Raw genomic sequence first — 25,239 nt, forward strand, 5'->3', positions numbered from 1 at the left:
AGCTCACAAACTAAACTACATTTTTTCATTTTTTTCATGATTTAGTAGTTATCTGAGTTCAGCTGAGGAGGCCAGCACCTAACCAGTAAGAGCCATGTCATATTAGCAATCAAGGTGCTAGCAAACAATGTCAGCACCTTGCTTGCTAAAGAGAATGCTCACATGTTACCCTTCACTAGCCAAAACACTGCAGAGTAGGTTTCATTCAACTCGAGGGAAAAATGTGTTTGGTTTCCAATTTGTTTGGTAGGTTAATAATTTTGTTTCCTCATATCTGTTATGCTAGAATGATTCACTTTTGGAATGTGTATATTCGGATTTGTTATGTATACCTGTTATTTTTAAAGCAATTCAAAATTAAAATTCTGAAATTCAAATTTCAAAATTCAAATTTTTAAAGAGTGTATCTTACAAGGGGTCATATACCATCTAGTATGTATTTTAAGTGCCGTTTCTCTGATAGATATTGAACAAGCACACTTAAGCGAGTTTTCAATCATGGAGTCCCATTCTTCTGCAGAAAAGGAGCAATCTAAATCAGATTCCTATTGTAACATAGGATTTGATTTTTCAGAGACGGAGAATTCATTTAGATAGCTGTATATACGAGAAATCAGTCCTTTGGCTCTGGGGGATGATATACGAATTTGTTCAAAAAATGAATAAGAGGTTTAAAGAGTTAGGGAATAGTGATTTGAAAAAAAAATCTTTAATTTGTATATACTGTATATATCTTGGAAAGTCTGTTATAGGCAAATTGTATTCTGTTTGCAAAGAGGTAAAGGAACTAAACTTATTGTGTCTAGTAAATGATTTTAAGTTAGTGAGATTGTGTTTTTGCCATAACATAAAAGAGTTTCTGTCTCTAAAAACAGGAGAAAGATGGGGGTCTCCAAGGAATGATGCTAAAGGAGAAGTGATAGATATCAGGTTAAATTTATTTTTATGGCGATGCCACAGGTGGTATGAGTTGGCAACTACTGTGTTTAGAGAGTAGAGCTCTCGAGGGGGGATCGTTTTGGACCATAGCAATGCTTGCAGATGAAAAGGATATATTGAATATATTTCAAACAAATGACAACCTTTACAGGAATACTGAAGGATCTTGCAATGGATCAGTGATGGTGCAGGGATAGAATGATACCTTTATGATTTGGTACCATCAGACGACGGTGAGGGATCTTTGCTCTCTTGAAGATAATTACTGTGACCCTTATAGATCACATGTCAAAATAGTTGAGACGCCTACACAAAGAGGGTCACAGCTCAAAACATAGAATTAGGCAAAAACGTTTCTAGTAGGTAATACTTGTGCTATAGACTATGGTATGGGGGGCGTGGTCTGCCGAGATCCAAGATGGTCATGTGATACATGAGCTCCTGCCAGCCTGAGACCTTGCATCGATATTAGCAAAGCAGCGGGTGAGACAGAGCCTTTACATGATGGGGAAAGCGGACCGGAAGGTCATCGGCTCCCGTTCCCGCTCTCCGCGGGCACATAACCCCCAGCAATCCAGACATATTCAGGAGCTGTTCAGCTCTCAGCAGAGGGACAGGCCACATGCAGTATCCTCCTCTCCCCCCTCCCTCCTCCCTCCACTACAACAACATGTGCTCATAGCACAGACATTGGGGCTGGCATTGCATCTGTCCCACAGCATGATCTCTCTTCAGACACTCATACACTTTCGTTAAGAGATCTGCAGGCAGTTGCAGCTGACATTAAAGCTACTTTTACCACAGCCCTCAGTGCCCTAAGGGAAGACCTTCATTTGTTAAGTACAAGAATAGAGGAAGTGGAATTCACAAGCAGATCTAATGCTGATGCCATAGTGGAGATACAGCAGTTGTCAGTATCGCACACATCTCATATTCGTGATTTTTATAGACAGATTGAAGATCTGGATAATAGAGGTCGCAGACATAATATCAGATTGCGTGGCTTGCCTGAATCTGTGGAGCCGAGTGACATCCCCAAAACAGTAATTGCGATCTTCAATGATCTGCTGGGCCGTCCACCTGCTGCACCCATTGATCTGGAACGTGCACACAGAGCACATCGCTCCAGAGGCAGAGATTCTGACCCCCCAAGAGATGTGGTGTGTTTCTTGGTCAGCTTTCCAATCAAAGAAGACATTCTCAGAAGGGCCAAAGAAAGAAGATGCCTTTTATTTCAGGGTAATGAGATACACCTGTTCCAGGACCTCTCTTCCATAACCTTGCAACAAAGGTGAGATTTTCGCCCCCTGCTGGACACACTTTGCTCTTATAACATACCATACAGGTGGCGATTTCCATTCTGTCTCTCCGCTCAAGCTCAGGGGCGCACAGCCTACCTGCGAGTTCCAGAGGATCTCCCCAGCTTCTGTTCCGCACTGGACATTCCTCTAGTTGAGCTTCCAGATTGATACAGATCTCTGTGTCTTCCAAATGCTACTGAATATGGTCGAGTACCAAGTGACATGGATTGGCAAGGCCCCCATCTCTGCCACTGCCGATCAGTCCCTTCCACTCCTCTGAGACTTCCTGCCAGAGGCTCCACTACCAACAACAGCCCGACGGCCTCTCCTGCACATCACAGACCCTGCCATGATGCCTAAAGGCCTTTCTTCAATCTCTTCCCTGACTTTCTCTCATCAGCAATACTTATCCAGACTATGATCTTACCAGATCCCTCCAATCCGACTCCAGGACCATGCCGGTAGCACCTCGGGTCCTATTTGGCCCCTTAATTGTACACCTTCACCCTCTGCTCTCTAACCCATCCGCCCTGGACCAGGTCTTTTAATGCCCCTGCAGATGTTGCCAAATTCGCCTCATCGATCATGAAGACCTTTTCCCTCTCTGTCTCAGCTTCTCCAATGGACCGCCAGTCCTGATGTACCTCCGCAGGCACCCTCCATGTCATCGACCTTTTTATTGCTGCATTTTCACTACCTCTGATGGAAGCCTGGGGGATGGTCCTACAGTCTTTCTCTAGCCCTGTTTGTAATGTATATGCTGATTTGTCCACTGCCTAGAGTCTCTGGAGAGTATGGATCTCCAGACCCTCTATGCCCGGCCCCTGTTTGGTTGTATGGCCTCCCAGGGGTCTGTTGTTGGTCTTGCAGTGGCCAGGGTTGATTTCCATGCCCTCCATTACATATTGTCTGTATTTCCCTGACCATGATCCCTACTGTTCTTCATCAGAGTTTACTGTGAGAGGCTTCATACTCCAGCTCGCCTTTATACCTTTTCCAGGGGTAGTGTGGGATGGCTGGGGAGGACTGGGTTGGGGGGAGGAAGGGATCCGGGACCCGGGCTGTCATTTCCATACTATTATTATGTTACATATCTGTTTGAAATCAAGTATCACCTCGTTACACTCTCCAGGTGTTGTTCCCTGCGGGGTCCGGCCCCCTCCCCCACCTCATGTCATAACACCCATCTAAACCACATTTACTGCTTACAGGTTTTGAAACCATCATTTGGAGCTTCTGCTGAGCTCCCCCCAAGTCCCGTCCTCTCCTCTCTCCCCTTGCCTAGCTACCGCTATTTTTTCTTTTCAGACACGAGGTGCTACTTGATTTTTAGAATGTCGTGGAGTCCTGCGGGAGCGGGGTGGGAGATGGATGGTTTGAGTTTTTGGGAGGAAGTTGGGAAGAGAAGAGTTAGGACAGATAAGAGATACCTTAGGGTTCCAAAAAGAAATGGTGCACTATGTCTCATTTTTCCCAACTGTTTTCTTTGATGGTTGCTTTTTTTTTTTTTTTTTTTTCTGAATGGTTGCCCTGCTTTTTCTGTGATGTTGCAATGTTTTTGCCCTAAACAGATTATGATACGATTTGCTTTTCATCTTAATGATATGCAGGTTTTCCATCTGGCTTTCACTGATGTTTTATTTTCAGCATGGACTCACACACTGGCCCTACCACAGCACACCTACGATACCACAACGCTGCCCATAACTTTAGGATCATGCCATGACTGCATTCCACTTACCGTATTTTTCGCCGTATAAGACGCACTTTTTCTTCCCCAAAACTGGGGGGGAAATGTCAGTGCGTCTTATGGAGCGAATATGGAGCGGCCGGTCCGGTATTTCCACCGCGGCCGTGTCAGAATACCGGGCCGGCCGCTCAGCTCTGCAGCGGGACCTTACCTGTTCCTCTATCCAGCGGCGTGCTGTCTTCCCGGCTTCTGTAGTGTGGGCACTGGGCATGACAGCCGGGTGCCAAGTGCGCATGCGCAAGAAGCGGTGCTTTTTGTGAATGGTAAGGCGGTACCTGGGACACATGACAGATCCCAGAAGCCGCCGGACCAATCACAAAGCGCAAGTGCTTCTCGCTCATGCGCACTGGGCACCCGGCTGTCATGCCGAGCACCATTACAGAAGCCGGGAAGACAGCGCGCGGCTGGATCGAGGAACAGGTAAGATCAAACAAAAACTCTGCAGAAGTAAGAGCGGGTACCTGTCAAATTCAGGTACCCGCTCCCCACCTCCCCAAAGGTCAGCAGTCATCTGTACTGTCCGCAGTCTCTGGTCATCCCTGTGCTATCCGCAGTCTCTGGTCATCCCTGTGCTGTCCGCAGTCTCTGGTCATCCCTGTGCTGTCCGCAGTCTCTGGTCATCCCTGTGCTGTCCACAGTCTCTGGTCATCTCCTGTACTGTGTCTGCAGTCCATTAGTTCAGAATTTTTTTTTTCCTGTTTTCTGCCTCTAAAACCTAGGTGCGTCTTATGGTCAGGTGCGTCTTATACGGCGAAAAATACGGTAGATGTGCATTTTCTCATTTACCTACATACAATGCTTCCACCACGATACGCCCTAATGATATATATTCGGTCTCCTTACCCTCATGACATTTGTTACATTTTCCTTCTGATATCCCTAAGCTTGTTGCTGCGTCTTACCTCACCCATTATGCTGGACGATGGCGGTTGTGCCCTATCTATATCTTCATTCAAACGAATTGTGCTCGCCCGCCCTCCCCGATTCTTGCATTTTTTTTAAGGTCCATGGCCTGGTGGACTCTTTCATTTTGGATCTAAGTCCACCGCATTTCCCACACAGCGAGCTTTGAGAGCTCTCGCTAAACTTTTCTTACTCCCTTCTCCTCTGCTTCTCATCTCCTTTCATTCCTTGTTCCTCTTTCTGCTATTTCTCTCCTACCCCTTCTTCTTTCTTGTTCTTCTTTCCTCCTTCCCACATCTTGGTGGGTCAGCTGGTCTACCCCCACTGCTGGTTAATTCTCTCTCTCTTTTCTCCCCTCATTTCCTCTTCCTTTTCATTTCTTTTCCTTCCCTTCTCCCCCTCTTCTTCTCCCCTTCCCCCTCCACCCCCCCTTTTTTTTTCTTACTCCCTTTTCCCATCCCTTTAGGTTCCCTTTACTCTCCTGGACATGCCTTCTCTCAACTCCCTGTCAGGATATCTTTCGCTGAAAGTTCTGTCTATTAATGTGAAGGGTCTGAATACCCCTGAAAAGCGCTCTCTCCTGCTTTCGCACCTTTTTTACACTGAGAGCGGATATTGTCTTTCTTCAGGAAACGCACTTCTGTCACGATTAGAGATGAGCGAATTTTTCAAAAATTTGATTCGGCTGATTCGGCGAATTTCAGGAAGAAATTCGATTCGATGCGAATTAATTCGCTACGAAGTTAACTTATAAAAAGGGTTTCTAGGCTTCAGAGAGCCTTTAAATTAGTGCAGAACACTGTACCTTTAATTTAAATGCCCTTGGAGATGAGGAAGGAGAAGGAGAAGGATGAGAAGAAGGAGAAGGAGAAGGATGAGAAGAAGGAGAAGGATGAGAAGAAGGAGAAGGATGAGAAGAAGGATGAGAAGAAGGATGAGAAGAAGGATGAGAAGAAGGAGAAGGATGAGAAGAAGGATGAGAAGAAGGAGAAGGATGAGAAGAAGGATGAGAAGAAGGAGAAGGATGAGAAGAAGGAGAAGGATGAGAAGAAGGATGAGAAGAAGGAGAAGGATGAGAAGAAGGAGAAGGAGAAGGATGAGAAGAAGGAGAAGGATGAGAAGAAGGATGAGAAGAAGGAGAAGGATGAGAAGAAGGATGAGAAGAAGGAGAAGGATGAGAAGAAGAAGGATGAGAAGAAGGAGAAGGATGAGAAGAAGGAGAAGGATGAGAAGAAGGAGAAGGATGAGAAGAAGGATGAGAAGAAGGAGAAGGATGAGAAGAAGGAGAAGGATGAGAAGAAGGAGAAGGAGAAGGATGAGAAGAAGGAGAAGGAGAAGGATGAGAAGAAGGAGAAGGATGAGAAGAACGACAGTTCTGTGACAGTTTCTGTCTATTTCTGACAGTTCTGTGACATTCACTCCATACAGCGGTTTCAACCGCTGTATGGAGTGAGTGTCCCAGAACTGTCAGAAATAGCCTATTTCTGACAGTTCTGGGACATTCACTCCATACAGCGGTTGAAACATTGTATCTATTTGTTTCCATAAATGGATCCATTTATGGAAACAAATAGATACAATGTTTCAACCGCTGTATGGAGTGAATGTCCCAGAACTGTCAGAAATAGCGGAGCTCTGCAGATACACTTAGAGGAGCTCTGCAGATACACTTTTTGCCGGCTTGGAAATATTCTTATTTTCATCCTACTTCTTCTTCTTCTTCTTCTTCTTCTTCATCCTCATCCTCTTCTTCTTCTTCTGAGGATGAGGATGAAGAAGAAGAAGAAGAAGTAGGATGAAAATAAGAATAATTCCAAGCCGGCAAAAAGTGTATCTGCAGAGCTCCTCTAAGTGTATCTGCAGAATAGAGGAGCTCTGCAGATACACTTTTTGCCGGCTTGGAATTATTCTTATTTTCATCCTACTTCTTCTTCTTCTTCTTCTTCTTCTTCTTCTTCTTCATCCTCATCCTCAGAAGAAGAAGAAGAGGATGAGGATGAAGAGGAAGAAGAAGAAGAAGTAGGATGAAAATAAGAATAATTCCAAGCCGGCAAAAAGTGTATCTGCAGAGCTCCTCTATTCTGCAGATACACTTAGAGGAGCTCTGCAGATACACTTTTTTCCGGCTTGGAATTATTCTTATTTTCATCCTACTTCTTCTTCTTCTTCTTCTTCATCCTCATCCTCATCCTCATCCTCAGAAGAAGAGGATGAGGATGAAGAAGAAGAAGAAGAAAAAGAAGTAGGATGAAAATAAGAATAATTCCAAGCCGGCAAAAAGTGTATCTGCAGAGCTCCTCTAAGTGTATCTGCAGAGCTTCACTATTTCTGACAGTTCTGGGACATTCACTCCATACAGCGGTTGAAACATTGTATCTATTTGTTTCCATAAATGGATCCATTTATGGAAACAAATAGATACAATGTTTCAACCGCTGTATGGAGTGAGTGTCCCAGAACTGTCAGAAATAGCCTATTTCTGACAGTTCTGGGACACTCACTCCATACAGTGATGAGAAGAAGGAGAAGGATGAGAAGAAGGATGAGAAGAAGGAGAAGGATGAGAAGAAGGATGAGAAGAAGGAGAAGGATGAGAAGAAGAAGGATGAGAAGAAGGAGAAGGATGAGAAGAAGGAGAAGGATGAGAAGAAGGATAAGGATGAGAAGAAGGATGAGAAGAAGGAGAAGGATGAGAAGAAGGAGAAGGAGAAGGATGAGAAGAAGGAGAAGGAGAAGGATGAGAAGAAGGAGAAGGAGAAGGATGAGAAGAAGGAGAAGGATGAGAAGAACGACAGTTCTGTGACAGTTTCTGTCTATTTCTGACAGTTCTGTGACATTCACTCCATACAGCGGTTTCAACCGCTGTATGGAGTGAGTGTCCCAGAACTGTCAGAAATAGCCTATTTCTGACAGTTCTGGGACATTCACTCCATACAGCGGTTGAAACATTGTATCTATTTGTTTCCATAAATGGATCCATTTATGGAAACAAATAGATACAATGTTTCAACCGCTGTATGGAGTGAATGTCCCAGAACTGTCAGAAATAGCGGAGCTCTGCAGATACACTTAGAGGAGCTCTGCAGATACACTTTTTGCCGGCTTGGAAATATTCTTATTTTCATCCTACTTCTTCTTCTTCTTCTTCTTCATCCTCATCCTCTTCTTCTTCTTCTGAGGATGAGGATGAAGAAGAAGAAGAAGAAGTAGGATGAAAATAAGAATAATTCCAAGCCGGCAAAAAGTGTATCTGCAGAGCTCCTCTAAGTGTATCTGCAGAATAGAGGAGCTCTGCAGATACACTTTTTGCCGGCTTGGAATTATTCTTATTTTCATCCTACTTCTTCTTCTTCTTCTTCTTCTTCATCCTCATCCTCAGAAGAAGAAGAAGAGGATGAGGATGAAGAGGAAGAAGAAGAAGAAGTAGGATGAAAATAAGAATAATTCCAAGCCGGCAAAAAGTGTATCTGCAGAGCTCCTCTATTCTGCAGATACACTTAGAGGAGCTCTGCAGATACACTTTTTTCCGGCTTGGAATTATTCTTATTTTCATCCTACTTCTTCTTCTTCTTCTTCTTCTTCATCCTCATCCTCATCCTCAGAAGAAGAGGATGAGGATGAAGAAGAAGAAGAAGAAAAAGAAGTAGGATGAAAATAAGAATAATTCCAAGCCGGCAAAAAGTGTATCTGCAGAGCTCCTCTAAGTGTATCTGCAGAGCTCCACTATTTCTGACAGTTCTGGGACATTCACTCCATACAGCGGTTGAAACATTGTATCTATTTGTTTCCATAAATGGATCCATTTATGGAAACAAATAGATACAATGTTTCAACCGCTGTATGGAGTGAGTGTCCCAGAACTGTCAGAAATAGCCTATTTCTGACAGTTCTGGGACACTCACTCCATACAGTGGTTGAAACATTGTATCTATTTGTTTCCATAAATGGATCCATTTATGGAAACAAATAGATACAATGTTTCAACCGCTGTATGGAGTGAATGTCCCAGAACTGTCAGAAATAGGCTACTTCTGACAGTTCTGGGACACTCACTCCATACAGCGGTTGAAACATTGTATCTATTTGTTTCCATAAATGGATCCATTTATGGAAACAAATAGATACAATGTTTCAACCGCTGTATGGAGTGAGTGTCCCAGAACTGTCAGAAATAGCCTATTTCTGACAGTTCTGGGACATTCACTCCATACAGCGGTTGAAACATTGTATCTATTTGTTTCCATAAATGGATCCATTTATGGAAACAAATAGATACAATGTTTCAACCGCTGTATGGAGTGAATGTCCCAGTACTGTCAGAAATAGCGGAGCTCTGCAGATACACTTAGAGAAGCTCTGCAGATACACTTTTTGCCGGCTTGGAATTATTCTTATTTTCATCCTACTTCTTCTTCTTCATCCTCATCCTCTTCTTCTTCTTCTGAGGATGAGGATGAAGAAGAAGAAGAAGAAGTAGGATGAAAATAAGAATAATTCCAAGCCGGAAAAAGTGTATCTGCAGAGCTCCTCTAAGTGTATCTGCAGAATAGAGGAGCTCTGCAGATACACTTTTTGCCGGCTTGGAATTATTCTTATTTTCATCCTACTTCTTCTTCTTCTTCATCCTCATCCTCATCCTCTTCTTCTTCTTCTGAGGATGAGGATGAAGAACAAGAAGAAGAAGTAGGATGAAAATAAGATTAATTCCAAGCCGGCAAAAAGTGTATCTGCAGAGCTCCTCTATTCTGCAGATACACTTAGAGGAGCTCTGCAGATACACTTTTTGCCGGCTTGGAAATATTCTTATTTTCATCCTACTTCTTCTTCTTCTTCATCCTCATCCTCATCCTCTTCTTCTTCTTCTAAGGATGAGGATGAAGAAGAAGAAGAAGAAGTAGGATGAAAATAAGATTAATTCCAAGCCGGCAAAAAGTGTATCTGCAGAGCTCCTCTAAGTGTATCTGCAGAATAGAGGAGCTCTGCAGATACACTTTTTGCCGGCTTGGAATTATTCTTATTTTCATCCTACTTCTTCTTCTTCTTCTTCTTCATCCTCATCCTCATCCTCTTCTTCTTCTGAGGATGAGGATGAGGATGAAGAAGAAGAAGAAGAAGAAGAAGAAGTAGGATGAAAATAAGAATTCCAAACCGGCAAAAAGTGTATGTGCAGAGTTCCTCTATTTCTGACAGTTCTCTGACAGCTTCTTCACATGTACAGCGGTTGAAACATCTGTATCCTAAATGGAAACGAATAGATACAAATTGTATCTATTAGTTTCCATTTAGGATACAGATGTTTCAACCGCTGTACATGTGAAGAAGCTGTCAGAGAACTGTCAGAAATAGAGGAACTCTGCACATACACTTTTTGCCGGTTTGGAATTCTTATTTTCATCCTACTTCTTCTTCTTCTTCTTCATCCTCATCCTCATCCTCTTCTTCTTCTGAGGATGAGGATGAAGAAGAAGAAGAAGAAGAAGAAGAAGTAGGATGAAAATAAGAATAATTCCAAGCCGGCAAAAAGTGTATCTGCAGAGCTCCTCTAAGTGTATCTGCAGAATAGAGGAGCTCTGCAGATACACTTTTTGCCGGCTTGGAATTATTCTTATTTTCATCCTACTTCTTCTTCTTCTTCTTCTTCATCCTCATCCTCATCCTCTTCTTCTTCTGAGGATGAGGATGAGAATGAAGAAGAAGAAGAAGAAGAGGAAGTAGGATGAAAATAAGATTAATTCCAAGCCGGCAAAAAGTGTATCTGCAGAGCCCCTCTATTCTGCAGATACACTTAGAGGAGCTCTGCAGATACACTTTTTGCCGGCTTGGAATTATTCTTATTTTCATCCTACTTCTTCTTCATCCTCATCCTCATCCTCAGAAGAAGAAGAGGATGAGGATGAGGAAGAAGAAGAAGAAGAAGAAGTAGGATGAAAATAAGAATAATTCCAAGCCGGCAAAAAGTGTATGTGCAGAGTTCCTCTATTTCTGACAGTTCTCTGACAGCTTCTTCACATGTACAGTGGTTGAAACATCTGTATCCTAAATGGAAACTAATAGATACAATTTGTATCTATTAGTTTCCATTTAGGATACAGATGTTTCAACCGCTGTACATGTGAAGAAGCTGTCAGAGAACTGTCAGAAATAGAGGAACTCTGCACATACACTTTTTGCCGGCTTGGAATTATTCTTATTTTCATCCTACTTCTTCTTCTTCTTCTTCTTCCTCATCCTCATCCTCTTCTTCTTCTGAGGATGAGGATGAGGATGAAGAAGAAGAAGAAGAAGTAGGATGAAAATAAGAATAATTCCAAGCCAGCAAAAAGTGTATCTGCAGAGCTCCTCTAAGTGTATCTGCAGAATAGAGTAGCTCTGCAGATACACTTTTTGCCAGCTTGGAATTATTCTTATTTTCATCCTACTTCTTCTTCTTCTTCTTCATCCTCATCCTCTTCTTCTTCTTCTGAGGATGAGGATGAAGAAGAAGAAGAAGAAGAAGTAGGATGAAAATAAGATTAATTCCAAGCCGGCAAAAAGTGTATATGCAGAGCCCCTCTATTCTGCAGTTACACTTAGAGGAGCTCTGCAGATACACTTTTTGCCGGCTTGGAATTATTCTTATTTTCATCCTACTTCTTCTTCATCCTCATCCTCATCCTCTTCTTCTTCTTCTTCTAAGGATGAGGATGAGGATGAAGAAGAAGAAGAAGAAGAAGAAAAAGAAGAAGAAGAAGTAGGATGAAAATAAGATTAATTCCAAGCCGGCAAAAAGTGTATCTGCAGAGCCCCTCTATTCTGCAGATACACTTAGAGGAGCTCTGCAGATACACTTTTTGCCGGCTTGGAATTATTCTTATTTTCATCCTACTTCTTCTTCTTCTTCTTCATCCTCATCCTCATCCTCTTCTTCTTCTGAGGATGAGGATGAAGAAGAAGAAGAAGAAGAAGTAGGATGAAAATAAGAATTCCAAACCGGCAAAAAGTGTATGTGCAGAGTTCCTCTATTTCTGACAGTTCTCTGACAGCTTCTTCACATGTACAGCGGTTGAAACATCTGTATCCTAAATGGAAACTAATAGATACAATTTGTATCTATTAGTTTCCATTTAGGATACAGATGTTTCAACCGCTGTACATGTGAAGAAGCTGTCAGAGAACTGTCAGAAATAGAGGAACTCTGCACATACACTTTTTGCCGGCTTGGAATTATTCTTATTTTCATCCTACTTCTTCTTCTTCTTCTTCTTCTTCTTCATCTTCTTCATCCTCATCCTCATCTTCTTCTTCTGAGGATGAGGATGAAGAAGAAGAAGAAGAAGAAGAAGTAGGATGAAAATAAGAATTCCAAACCGGCAAAAAGTGTATGTGCAGAGTTCCTCTATTTCTGACAGTTCTCTGACAGCTTCTTCACATGTACAGCGGTTGAAACATCTGTATCCTAAATGGAAACTAATAGATACAATGTTTCAACCGCTGTACATGTGAAGGAACTGTCAGAGAAATGTCAGAAATAGCGGAGCTCTCTGCAGGGACACTTTTGCCGGCTGATCGGGAAAAATTCGATTCGCGCACCCGAAGTAGGCAAATATTCGGATTCGCCGCGAATCGAATTTTTCCTGAAATTCGTATCGAATTCCGGTTCGCCTGGTTCGATTCGCTCATCTCTAGTCACGATGCTATACCCAATCTTACCAACTCCCATTTTCCGACAGTTTATCATGCTCCTAACCCTCATGCTAAATCTAAAGGCGTTGCCATTTTGATTGCAAAGCACCTCCCTCTGGCTATCTCGGAGTCACTTCCGGATCCGGATGGTAGATTCCTGTTTCTAAAAGGTAATTTTGCCAATAGGCCCATCACTTTAGCAAATCTTTACGCACCCAACACTAGACAGGTATCCTTTTTCCGCTGAATGAGGAAAGACAAAACAGAGGGCGCACAGGCCTAGTGCATTACCATAAAAAATGTTTAATAAAAAATAAATAATAAAGTAGGTGTTGTACTCACAAACGACAATATAGTCAAGGCATATCATAAAGAACAGCTGGGTCAACACCACGCTGAGTAACAGTCCGCAATAGGGAGTTTAGACATCCAAAAGGCTGACGCGTTAGCTGTTCTTTATGATGTGCCTTGACTATATTGTCGTTTGTGAGTACAACACCTACTTTATTTTTTATTAAACATTTCTTATGGTAATGCACTAGGCCTCTGCACCCTCTGTTTTGTCTTTCCTCATTCAGTATATTTGGATTTCCCCGGTCCATTTGAGGGCAGCAAGGTGTGCATGTTCCAGGACATTCTTAATGTGGTTGTAGCCTGCATCGAGTCCATCCCCAAGCGCAAGAGCATTTGTGTTTGCTGGTTCTTTATCCTTTTTCCGCTCCATTACCTCTTCACTCTCCTCCTTCCAGATGGGTATCCTAATCTTGGGAGGTGATCTTAACGTTCCCCTTTATTGGACTCTTCCTCGGGAAGCTCTTTCTTGCCATATAAATCCATTAGACAGATTCACACTCAACTTCAAGATCTGCAACTTCACGGCTCTTGGCGAGCCCTTCACCTGAATGTCAAAGACTATACATTTTTCTCCCCTCCACACAACAAATATTCCAGAATCGATTACCTCTTTATCACACAAGCTGACCTCTCTTTCCTCCATGATTCCTCCATCGAACCGATGATCCTCTCTGATCATCACCCTATCACTATGACATTACGATTTCCGGAGAAACATTCCCGTTCTAAGATTTGACGTTTGGATGCCTCTCTTCTTTCTGACTTGACCAAAGAAGCAGAGGTTCGCTCCCAATTAACAGACTACTTTTTGAACAATCAAACTCCAGATACCTCTTCGTTAACTCAATGGGAGGCACATAAATGCGTCATTCGAGGAGTCCTAATAGCTATGGCCACAAAACGTAAAAAAGAGAGACAGACTCGCTTACAACAACTCTTAGATCGCATTAAATTCCTGGAAAAGGCACACAAACATAATCAGGCTGCCTCGACTTTATCTGATCTTACGAACACCCACACACAGCTCTTAAACGAATTAGGCAAGACAGCTAAGCGCAGATTCATTCTGTCGCAAAAACTTTTTTTATGAGTTTGCTAACAAAAGCGGGAGATTCTTAGCCAGATCCCTCCAGACAAAAAAGTCGAGTTTAACGGTTTACAAGATTAGGGGCTCGGATGGCTCTTTGGCCACCTCAAATGCGGATATAGCATCTCACTTTGAGCAATACTACAAAACATTATACAATCTCCCTCCAGAACGTCGCCCTTCTGAAGCCAATAAGCCTAGAAACACCATAATCTTTGACTTTCTTCGCCTCTATAGTCCTTCCACTGTACCTGATAATACTGTTCAGGATTTGGAACATCATATCATGGCGGAGGAACTCTGCCGAGCCGTCCAGCAAATGAAACCTGGTAAAAGCCCGGGCCCTGATTGTCTTTCTGTGGCATATTAAAAGGAGTTTCTAGATATTTTGAGTGGACCCTTCCTCTTCACCTTCAACACTTTCTCTTCACCCTCCATGCAACATCAACGCCTCCTGGAAGCTCATATCACTGTCATCCCCAAAGAAGGTAAAGATGTCACTTTGGTTACCAATTATAGGCCCATCTCTCTTTTGAACGTAGACATCAAAATCTACGCAAAGATCCTAGCCAACCGTCTCCTTCCCTTGTTACCCCTCCCTGATTGACCTTGACCAAGTGGGCTTCATCCCAATAAGGGAAGCAAGGGATAACACTATCAAGGCTCTTAACCTTCTCCACCGACTTCACTATTCTCGCAGTCCAGGATTTATTCTTTCCCTAGATGCCGAGAAGGCTTTTGATAGGGTGTCCTGGGTTTACTTAAAGGCATCCCTACAGGCGATTGGTTTAGGGGACACCATGCTCAATTTCATTATGGCACTGTATTCTGGTCCAATGGATCAGGTCCGTGTGAATGGCCATCTATCTCATCCATTCCCTCTTGGGAATGGTATGCGCCAAGGTTGCCCCCTATCCCTGCTTCTTTTTGTGATATCACTAGAACCATTGTTACGCAAACTCCGCTTAAACCCAGATATCAGGGCTATTTCCGTGGCGAACAAGGAATACAAACTTGTTGCCTACGCAGACGACATTCTTTTGTTTCTGACGGAGCCCCGGATTACGTTGCCCAACCTACTTAAGGATTTTTCCTTCTTTCAATATATCTCGAACCTCAAAATTAATCATTCCAAATCCTATGCCTTAAACATTACTCTTCCTCCAGGCCTGGTTTCCTTTTGTCAGTCACAGTTTCCATTTCAATGGGAAAGGGACTCCCTTACCTATCTGGGAATAAAGTTTACGAGTAACCTCTCTGATCTTTATGTCAAAAACTTTCTTACAACCCTTGGTGCCATCCGAGCAGACCTAAATAGGTGGCATCGCCCATGCTTCTCCTGGTTTGGTAGGGCTGCTATACTAAAAATGAATATCCTAACGTGCCTCCTCTATCTATTTCAAACCTTACCTATCCATTTACCACCCGCCTTTTTCGTTTCATGCAGAAGAATGTGCTCTCTTTTTCTCTGGAATCATAAACGGCCACGTATTTCCTTCTCCCAACTTGTGCTCCCCAAATCCAAAGGGGGGATTGGACTACCTGACCTGCACCTTTACTATCAGGCCTACCATCTTACTAGGATAATTGATTGGAATATTCACTTTACCACCAAAGCGTGGGTCCAGCTGGAACATTCTTGTTCCACTTCCCCCTTGGCATCGATCCCGTGGCTTCTGACCAAAGACATTCCTCAAGACATCCTCCTACATCCAATAATCGGTCCTTCCCTTAAAACCTTTTGCTTAGCCTGTAAATCGGCCTCCATTTCCGATGCCCCCAACGCACTAACTTCTCTTTGTCTCAATCCGGACTTCCCGCCAGGTATGCATAAGTCCTTTCCATCAGCACATTGGCCACACAGTCATGTATTGGCGAACCACTTTTTTCACAAAGGTCAGCTGAAGTCTTGTTCTTCCCTGGCAAGTACTATGGGTGATCTCACCTTTCCCTTTTGGGCCTATATTCAAATCAGACATTTTCTTCTCTCTCCTGCATATCGCCATAAATGGGTCCGCCCTCTCACCTCCTTTGAGTCACTCTGTTCAAAGGCTGAACCACGGAGGCATTTAGTATCATTTACTTATTTGCTTCTTCTTGGTGACAGAACCTCTGATTCACTTCCCGCCTGCAAAGCTTGGAAAAGAGACTTAAACATTGACTTTTCTTCCTCTGATTGGGACCAAATCTTTACCTTTTCTCATAAGTGCTCCTTGAATGTTTGAGCACAAGAAAACGGATACAAGTTGGCGACATGTTGGTACAATACACCTTCTAGAATCCATCATTTTGATCCATCCAGACCTAGTAATTGTTGGAGATGTGGGGCTCCTGTTGGATCTCTTCTTCATATCTGGTGGGACTGCCCTATGGTTCAGCCCTTTTGGCAGGAGGTACATCGGATTACTTCTTCGGTGTCTACTCTTGATATTGAGTTCTCTCCGGCCCAACTCCTCCTCCACCACACTCTGCTTCCCAAACGTCTATATTTCAAATCTCTGGCCATGCATATGCTTAACGCGGCTAAACTCTGCTTACTGGTTCTCTGGGGGTCTGTTCACCCCCCCACAGTGCGAGATTGGTTCATCTGTTTGAACAGAATTGCTGAAATGGAAGAGCTGATTGCTTCTTCTCTGGATAACCCTACTAAATTTTCTCATACGTGGTCCTGTTGGATTCACTTCCGAACGACCCCTGAATATCATTCTTTCATGGGCCTTGCTGACTGATTCTGAGCCTCTCTGATACCCCGTAGTGTTTCTGGTGATACATCGGCTCTCTGTTTTTTTTAAGTCTGTGATTGAGGTCCTTTGTCTCGATGTCCTGTACTGCTTGGAGCAAGCTACGCTTGGCACCCTGCTACGCCTGCAACTGTACGCCTGCAACTGTCCCCAGCTCTCTTCTCTGCCAGGGTTCTCTCATGTCCTGGGAGTCTTGAGTAAAGGTGACTTACCTACCCCCCTACTCCTCCACACCTCCTCCCCGTCCGACCCTTCCCCAACCCCCCATCTCCCTCCTCCCCACCCTTTTTTTTTTCTTTTTCTTCTTCCCCTCTCTTCCCTTCTTTTTCATGCTTATTCTTAAATTCTTAATCCCCATTTCCTTGCTTTCCTACTCAGAGTTTAGCTTTCATTATCCCCTTTCCATTTTGGTACACTTCTCTATCCATAGAAGCCCTACTCCCTATCTGCAATCCAGCTGCACATATGTTTTACTTTTACATATCTCCTTTCCTGAACCCTTTACCCACGTGCTGGCAACCTGTAGTGGGTTACCTCAGTTTCATCAAAAGTAAAAGGCCCTATCCTACAAGCCCTTGCACCCCCCCCTCCACACTACTGTATACATTTCCAATGCATACCTTTGACTCACTGGCCCTGCTCTTTGCTGCTGCTCGGTAACTGAGCTTATATATCATTGACCCTGCCAGTGCTGTGATTCCAATATGCTGAATAAGGGCTTGAGACCAGATATGCCTTTAATGTTCCTGTGTTTGCATGTCCTCATTTTTCCCCTGTTTTCTTTTCCCTGGGATGACCTACGTCTGATTCTTTGCCTATGTATTGCTATGTATCTTTTTGTTTGCTGTATGTGTATTACCTCCTATTGTATTTCTGACTGATACCTTGTATTACCTGTACCTATTGTATGCTCTGAGTTTATTAATAAACTTTATGGAAAAAAAAAAAGACTATGGTATATATAGTACAAGTAATAACTAATAGAAACATCTTGACTTGCTTCATGTTTTTTTGAACTCCTGCTTCCACAATATTAAAAGGACTGGCAGTTTAAACATGTAAAACAAATTAAATTAAAATGGGCTAAAATGTTGACAAATTTCCCATTACAGTTTTCCTTTATAAGCACCTGACTTTTTAAAACCTTCATGGGCATATGTATTGGAGCATCTGATCTGACTTTAGTTTTAGATTACATTTCTTAAAGATCTTCTTGACTCCTATTAATTTTGTATAAACAAATATTGTGCTGACACTATATGCTACTTGCTGCTGATAGTGAAAAATGATAAAGACATTTTATGTATTTGTAAAGTACTTATTATCAAATGACTTGGTTTAATTACCAATATTCTGTATTTCCTAACTGAGTCATCCTCCTTTCAGTTTTTATTTCCCAGAATTTAATCCATCCTACTTTCGATCGGACCACACCTGTATGTGTCAGTGATAAAGAGGCACACACACCAAGTCAGACTTCAAAAGGGTGTTGTGCAGATGCAGTGATAAAGAATCTGTTTAAGTGCTTGCAATAAAGCTCACACTTCAGGTATTAAGAATATGAGACAGCTAAAATTGTTTTATTGCACATTGTAATTTATGGAAACTTCCTCTTCCCTTTACTTTGTAGATTAGAATAAAATGTTTTGTGTGTCAGCCTCATGACATGTGAAACCTATAATTAGCAGTATCTGTAAATCTGTTGGGAATAACAATGCATGATGCAAAGAAAATACTATATTTTTTAACCAATTTCATGCTGCCCTATAGCAGAAATACTGCTACAGGGCGGCACGGGTGCGCAAAATAACGTATATATACGTGATTCACGCTCCAATGGTTTTTGCGGGCCGGGGGGGGGGGCGCTTGCGTGCCCCCGCCGACCTGCAGGTGCCTTGATTTGATCCCCAAGGGATCAATCATCTGATTTAGGCCAGTGATGGTCAGCCTAAGTCAGATGATCGATCCCTGTCCTATCAAGGATCTTCCTGTACCTGTGTTTACACTTACACAGGTAAAGGAAGTTATGACATCTCTCTCTGGGCACATTCCATCCCAGAGAGAGAAGAATCAAGACACAGTGAGTAAAATAAGAACACTTTTTCACAGTTAGAACACTTTAGGACACATTTAACCCCTTCTTGTTACTGTTCTACTGTTACAATTTTACTGTTTTATTGTTACTGTTTTAATATTAACCATTGCTGTTTTGTTTGCAGGCATGCTATTCAGCTGCAGCACCGATCTGTTTATTCTGACAGCAACAGGGTCTTGCTTTCAGAATAGACATAAGTAGGTGTGTGCAGTGCTGTTGGATGAGATTTTTTATCTGCAGTTAAAAAAAGAGCATATATGCCATAGCATGGGGGCCTGGGGTTGCCAGTGGGTGGATGGCCCCTATGCTTCAGCATATATATTTTATAATATTTTATGGCACATTTCATGTGTGCCCACCATTAGAAGTGGGTGGATACAGGGCAGTATATTCTAATGATGGGCATACCACACACGTTTTCTGGCAAAGATTTCTTCTCTTTTTTTCATTCAGCCCACAGGCTGCAAAAAAAAAAGAAGAACATAGCATATACAGTTGCAAGAAAAAGTATGTGAACCCCTTGGGATTACGTGGAGTTTTGCATGAATTGGGCATAAAATGTGCTCTGAACGTCATCTAAGCCACAACAATAGAAGAACACAGTCTGCTGAACATAATACTACACAAACATTAGATGTTGCCATGGTTTAATTGCACATAACATGTAAACATTCACAGTGCAGGGAGGAAAAAGTATGTGAGGTCCTAGCTTAATGACTTCTCCCAGAGCTAATTGAAGCCAGGAGTGAGCCAACCTTGACTCCAATCAGTGTGATGATATTGGATGTGTTGCTGACAGCTGTCCTGCCCTTAAAAAACACACACCTGTTTTGGGTTTACTGGTTTCAAGAAGCACTGTCTGATGTGAACCATGCCTCGCAGAAAAGAGCTCTCAGAAGACCTACGATCAAGAATTGTTGACTTGCATGAAGCTGGAAAGGGTTACAAAAGTATCTCCAAAAGCCTTGATGTTCATGTGTCCATGGTAAGACAGACTGTCTACAAATGGAGAAAGTTTAGCACTGTTGCTACTCTCCCTAGGCGTGGTCGTCCTGTAAAATTGACTGCAAGAGCACAGCACAGAATGCTGCATGAGGTAAAGAAGAATCCCAGAGTGTCAGCTAAAGACTTACAGAAATCTCTGGCACATGCTAACATTTTTGTTGACACATCTACAATAAGGAAAACATTAAACAAGAATGGAGTACATGGGAGGACACCACGGAGGAAGCCATTGCTGTCCAAAAAGAATATTGCAGCACGTTTGAAGTTTGCAAAAGAGCACCTGGATGTTCCACAGCACTACTGGCAAAATATACTGTGGACAGATGAAACCAAGATTGAGTTGTTTGGGAAGAACACTCAACACTATGTGTGGAGAAAAAAAGGCACAGCACACCAACATCAAAACCTCATCCCCACTGTAAAACATGGTGGAGGGAGCATCATGGTTTGGGGCTGCTTTGCTGCCTCAGGGCCTGGATGGATTGTTGTCATTGATGGGAAAATGAATTCCAGAGTTTATCAAGACATTTTGCAGGAAAACGTACGACAATCTGTCCGCCAACTGAAGCTCCGCAGAGGATGGGTGATGCAACAGGACAATGACCCAAAGCAGACAAGTAATTCAACAAAACAATGGCTGCAACAGCACAGAATACGCCTTCTGGAGTGACCCAGTCAGAATCCTGACCTCAACCCGATTGAAATGCTGTGGCATGACCTTAACAGAGCGATTCACACCAGACATCCCAAGAATATTGCTACACTGAAACAGTTTTGTGAAGAGGAGTGGTCCAAAATTACTCCAGATCGTTGTGCAGGTCTGATCTGCAACTACAGGAAACGTTTGGTTGAGGTCATTGCTGCCAAAGGAGGGTCAACCAGTTATTAAGTCCAAAGGTTCACATACTTTTTCCTCCCTGCACTGTGAATGTTTACATGTTATGTGCAATTAAACCATGGCAACATCTAATGTTTGTGTAGTATTATGTTCAGCAGACTGTGTTCTTCTATTGTTGTGACTTAGATGACGTTCAGAGCACATTTTATGCCCAATTCATGCAAAACTCCACGTAATCCCAAGGGGTTCACATACTTTTTCTTGCAACTGTACACCCAACAAGGACCAGCGATGTACTGGTACATCACTGGACTTTGAGTGGTTATACCAGGATGATGCCTGCAGCTGCAGGCATCATCCTGGTATCATTTTTTCAGCCAGCGATCGGCTTTCATGTAAAATCAATCCTAGTGGCTAATTAGCCGCAGGATTGCTTTTATAAGCAGCATGAGAAGATGTCCTCCCTCCTCCGCTGCCTTCCATTGCCTTCTTGGGCAGTCCCTTGCCATCGGGGGAGTCTGAGAATGCAGCCGGTGTTTCTGGAACAAAGGAACACAGCACCTCTAAGTGTGTACTGTAGTAATATTTAATAAAAAGATAAGTAGTAACTCACATCTTAGAAATTAAAAGCAGGCTCGAGTTGTGAAGAGGTATACCGCCTTATGCCAGGGTTGACTGTACCAGAGGGAGATAGCCTAGGTCCACCAGCAGATGGTGCTATGTATGTGTAGCATAGGTGGTGAAGCCTGGCAGAGTCTCCAAGATGTCCAAGGTGAGTCATGTTTGGCATCTGACGTCATCGATGTGTGACGTTTTTCTGAGCATGCGCGGGACGAGCATCACCCGGCACGCTCTTTCATCAGGCAGGGAGTTGCTGGTTTGTGGGAGAGCCTTTATAGACAGTGAGCTGATGATGGACAAGACCGGGGGCGGGGAAATTAGGCAGGAATCGGTCACGGAGCAGCCAGAAAGCCGTCCATGAGCCTGAAGATGATACAATGACACTGGCAATACATGTGATAACAGTTAAAAAACATAAAATTGGGTGCAGCGCTGATCATAAATAAATATATGTACAAAGGTGCTTAATTACAGAAATTCAAACAATATCTTATTCAAATAAAACCATATAAAGTGCTGATGGTATGAAATAAAGTAACATGAGTGTTAAAACATATGTAAACATACTGAATAAAGTGCCCAATAAAAACCACATATAGTGGTTAAGGTGATAAGTGAATGTACAATGTATTGAACGTGAGGATCACGGGGGATCTCAAAATAAGTATTCCAATTCCATAATCCAGAGTGGTAGATGGTGTGACCGATATTAGGTAAATTGCCCACTCACCAGATGCGCGATTTAATCAAGCATTTGAGATATAACTGTCTCATCAGGTCAGCCAGATCATCCACTCTGGAGATAGCCAGGTTCCTGTTTCCTTCAGGGTCCTCCAATTAGTACCAGCAATGTCAGGTTTCCTCTAAGATATGCTCTGTGAATGGTGATACTCACAGAGAGCCCATAAAAGGATTCCACATAGCGTGATACTGTTTTATCAGAGGATATTTATTCCCAAATCAGGGTGCAATAACAGAAAAAACAAATGGAGTGACCATGTGTGTCCAAGATGGCCGCCAGCGGCAGCGTGACGTCGAGGCGCTGTAGCTCCTCTCTTACGCGTTTCGTGCTCAAGCCCATAGTCATAGGGGGTATGCATACAGAGCCCGACGTCTGACTGATCCTATTTATTGTAAAAATGGCGCATGCGCATATTGCGCCCGCCATTTTGCTGGCTACCCTGCACATGCACAGTGTGCCGGCGTCATTTTGCCGTGGACCGAGTTATTATCAACCCGTCCATAGTATCACAGATGGAATGCGTGCGCAACCCCGCGCCATCTTCCTGGCGAAATTGAATTACAATCCATCACAGAGTTTTCCAGATTACAGATTTATGTTTTTATCATAATTGACAAGGATAAAAAGGCTTAAATCCTTCTGAAAATCTTCAGGGTAAGGGGTGGATGATGTTAATATATAGATAACAATAACCATCGATAATTAACCCCACATATTACGAATTGCTGCACATGCGCAGTGAAAACCACCCAATACACATATATGATCCGATCATACGATTGGATCCTATATTAATATGTATATGTATAGAAAGGGGGCTAAATTCAAGTAACATCTGCCCATGTATAGACATCAAATAAAGGATGTCAAAAGAATAAACTGGTAAGCATTGTGATGCTATAAAAAGTTATTATACATCCTAAATAAATAAATAATTTATCATGGTCAGTGTAAAATAAAATCACATATCAGGTTAATATAAACATTATAATTGCTAGAATTTAATATGAATGATAAACATAATAATATGGTCTCCAAAATGTCCAGTATAAAATGAGTACATAAATAAAAATAAGATAAAAAATACCGGTAAGTAAAATGATAGAAAATATATGAAAAAATAAAAAATTTAAGTTTATAAAAATTTGCGATGACAAAAACAAAATATTGTGTAAAAAGGTAACATCCCAAAATGCATATGAAGGGTTCCCAATTGCTTTGATTAGATTACTGGGTAATTTCCCAGAAATGGAACCCCCTCTTTACAAAGGCCCTGTCCTGGGTGGATGCAATGCCAACTCTATTATTAAACCCACTAGTGCACTTAACAATGGTTCTGGCTCTCTTATTTACCTACAGGTTCAGCACGCTATCCTGTTTAAGGAGGGCCATTTCTCATAACCCCCAAAAGAGGGCTACAGCAGCATCATACAAGGTAATTCCTCTGGAAATCCCAATGTTTGCTAAATGCTCTAAATCATTAGTACAATGAACATTACCTCAGTGTAAAGTAGTTTACATTTGTCTGTAATTTCACCATGGACATTTACATTTTATATACTGATCATGGACTAACATACTAAGGATTGTTTGAACACAGGTCACAATACTGTGGTATAAATCTGAAGGGCTTCATTCCAAGGGGGCAGGGTAGCAGCATTTGTTAAAGTCTCAAATATGTATAGAATGGTCTATTCCCTTGGACCGCCTATGTCTACTGTATTAGAACAATGTTACAGTACTGACATTGACACTGCCATACAGTGACCTTCAACACTTTTTTATGGTACAGGGACCCCTCTGTAGTGAAAGAACAGGCTGTAAGTTCTTTTGTGATACAGTAACCCCTTTGACAATATCAAAAGTACTCAGGAAATATCACTGCCAGAGGGCTTGTTGATTACAAACACATACATTGACACTTACGTACTTGGATGTGTTTTTTTTTCCTTGTATTTTTAAAATTGATGTGAAGAACGCTATTTTTTTCATCTCAAGTGGGAAAATATAGGTCAGTATACTAAGAATGTAACATGTGAACAATGGTTTCTACTAGACATTTTGGGGAACACTTGGTTTGCATAGGAAAAATGTGTTTTGAAGGCTGCAAGCTTATGACATTGACTGAAAGAGGTGCTAGAAGAAGCATTACATGCACATCTATTTTACTAAATTGCAATCATTTTACCAATTCTAATGTTTGCAGATGTTACTTAGGATAACAAAGTGAATGAGCATAAGTGCATTAATTGGTTGACAATAGAAGAAAAAAATGTATTCTGATTTAACAAAGTTTCAACTAAGTAATATAGACAATGCTAAAAAGTGTAATGATGCTCAATGTGTAGATAGTTACCCTTCCAAAAATAAACCATTTTGTTACAACCATATATTCTAGAGATTTAGCAGATTTAATGACACTCAATCACCAACTTAGAATGATTTTCTTTTGCTGTAAAATTTGTTTTTTTTCCATTTTATTAGTTGTTTTGCAAATCTTTTTGCACATGAAATGAACCAGTTATTGGGCAAGTCCTCAAACCTCCATCAGCCAAGACAAAAAGTTGTTCTGACAAGATTGGCTATCTAATAACATACTATGAGCATAGATGTTGCATGAACAGTAAGAGTGAAACTATGTACATTCAACATGTATTCAATGTATGACAAATTATGAGAAAACATGTTATTATGTAGTTGAGGTTTCCTTCAAAGTAACTATGGACAAGGAAAAGTATGAAGCTACTGGAAAAGTAGGGGGTGCTCAGCCTGAACCAGTCATGTGTCCGTTTGCTTTTCAGTTTGCTGAGTGATTTCCTGGAAAAAGCCACTTCTTCACAAAGTTTTGTAAGAGTTGAAACCCTAATTAAAAATGATATAATTACATAAACCTGACATTAATTTAAACATGTGATTGTAGAAATATGAGATTTGCCAATGCTGGCTTTCTTTTTAAAATTTAAATCTCTTTATGATTTAATCATTATTCATTTTAAAGTGTATGTAAACCCAAACAAATTAACATATTTCTTTGTACCAGTTAAATATACAATTAAAAGAGTTATATCTACACAATAACTGCAAAAACACCTGTTAATCCTGCCTGAAATCCAATGCTGTCCTATGCTCCAGCAGTCTTATTGCAAATATTCTTATCAGTCTTACATTGTTCACTTCCAAATCTTAACCCCATATATTCCC

At 41.9% G+C, this 25,239-nt stretch overlaps 1 protein-coding gene across 1 annotated transcript in view; it reads right to left on the minus strand.

The window, feature by feature from the left end:
* Nucleotides 1–25,239, minus strand: part of LOC149447557 (dual oxidase maturation factor 1-like) — a 108,128-nt gene that overhangs the window by 55,975 nt on the left and 26,914 nt on the right. The window lies entirely within an intron of this gene.

The sequence above is a fragment of the Staurois parvus genome, unplaced genomic scaffold (assembly GCF_062004578.1).
Source record: "Staurois parvus isolate SC_StPar_1 unplaced genomic scaffold, SC_StPar_1.0 ptg000682l, whole genome shotgun sequence".
Taxonomy (NCBI): domain Eukaryota; kingdom Metazoa; phylum Chordata; class Amphibia; order Anura; family Ranidae; genus Staurois; species Staurois parvus.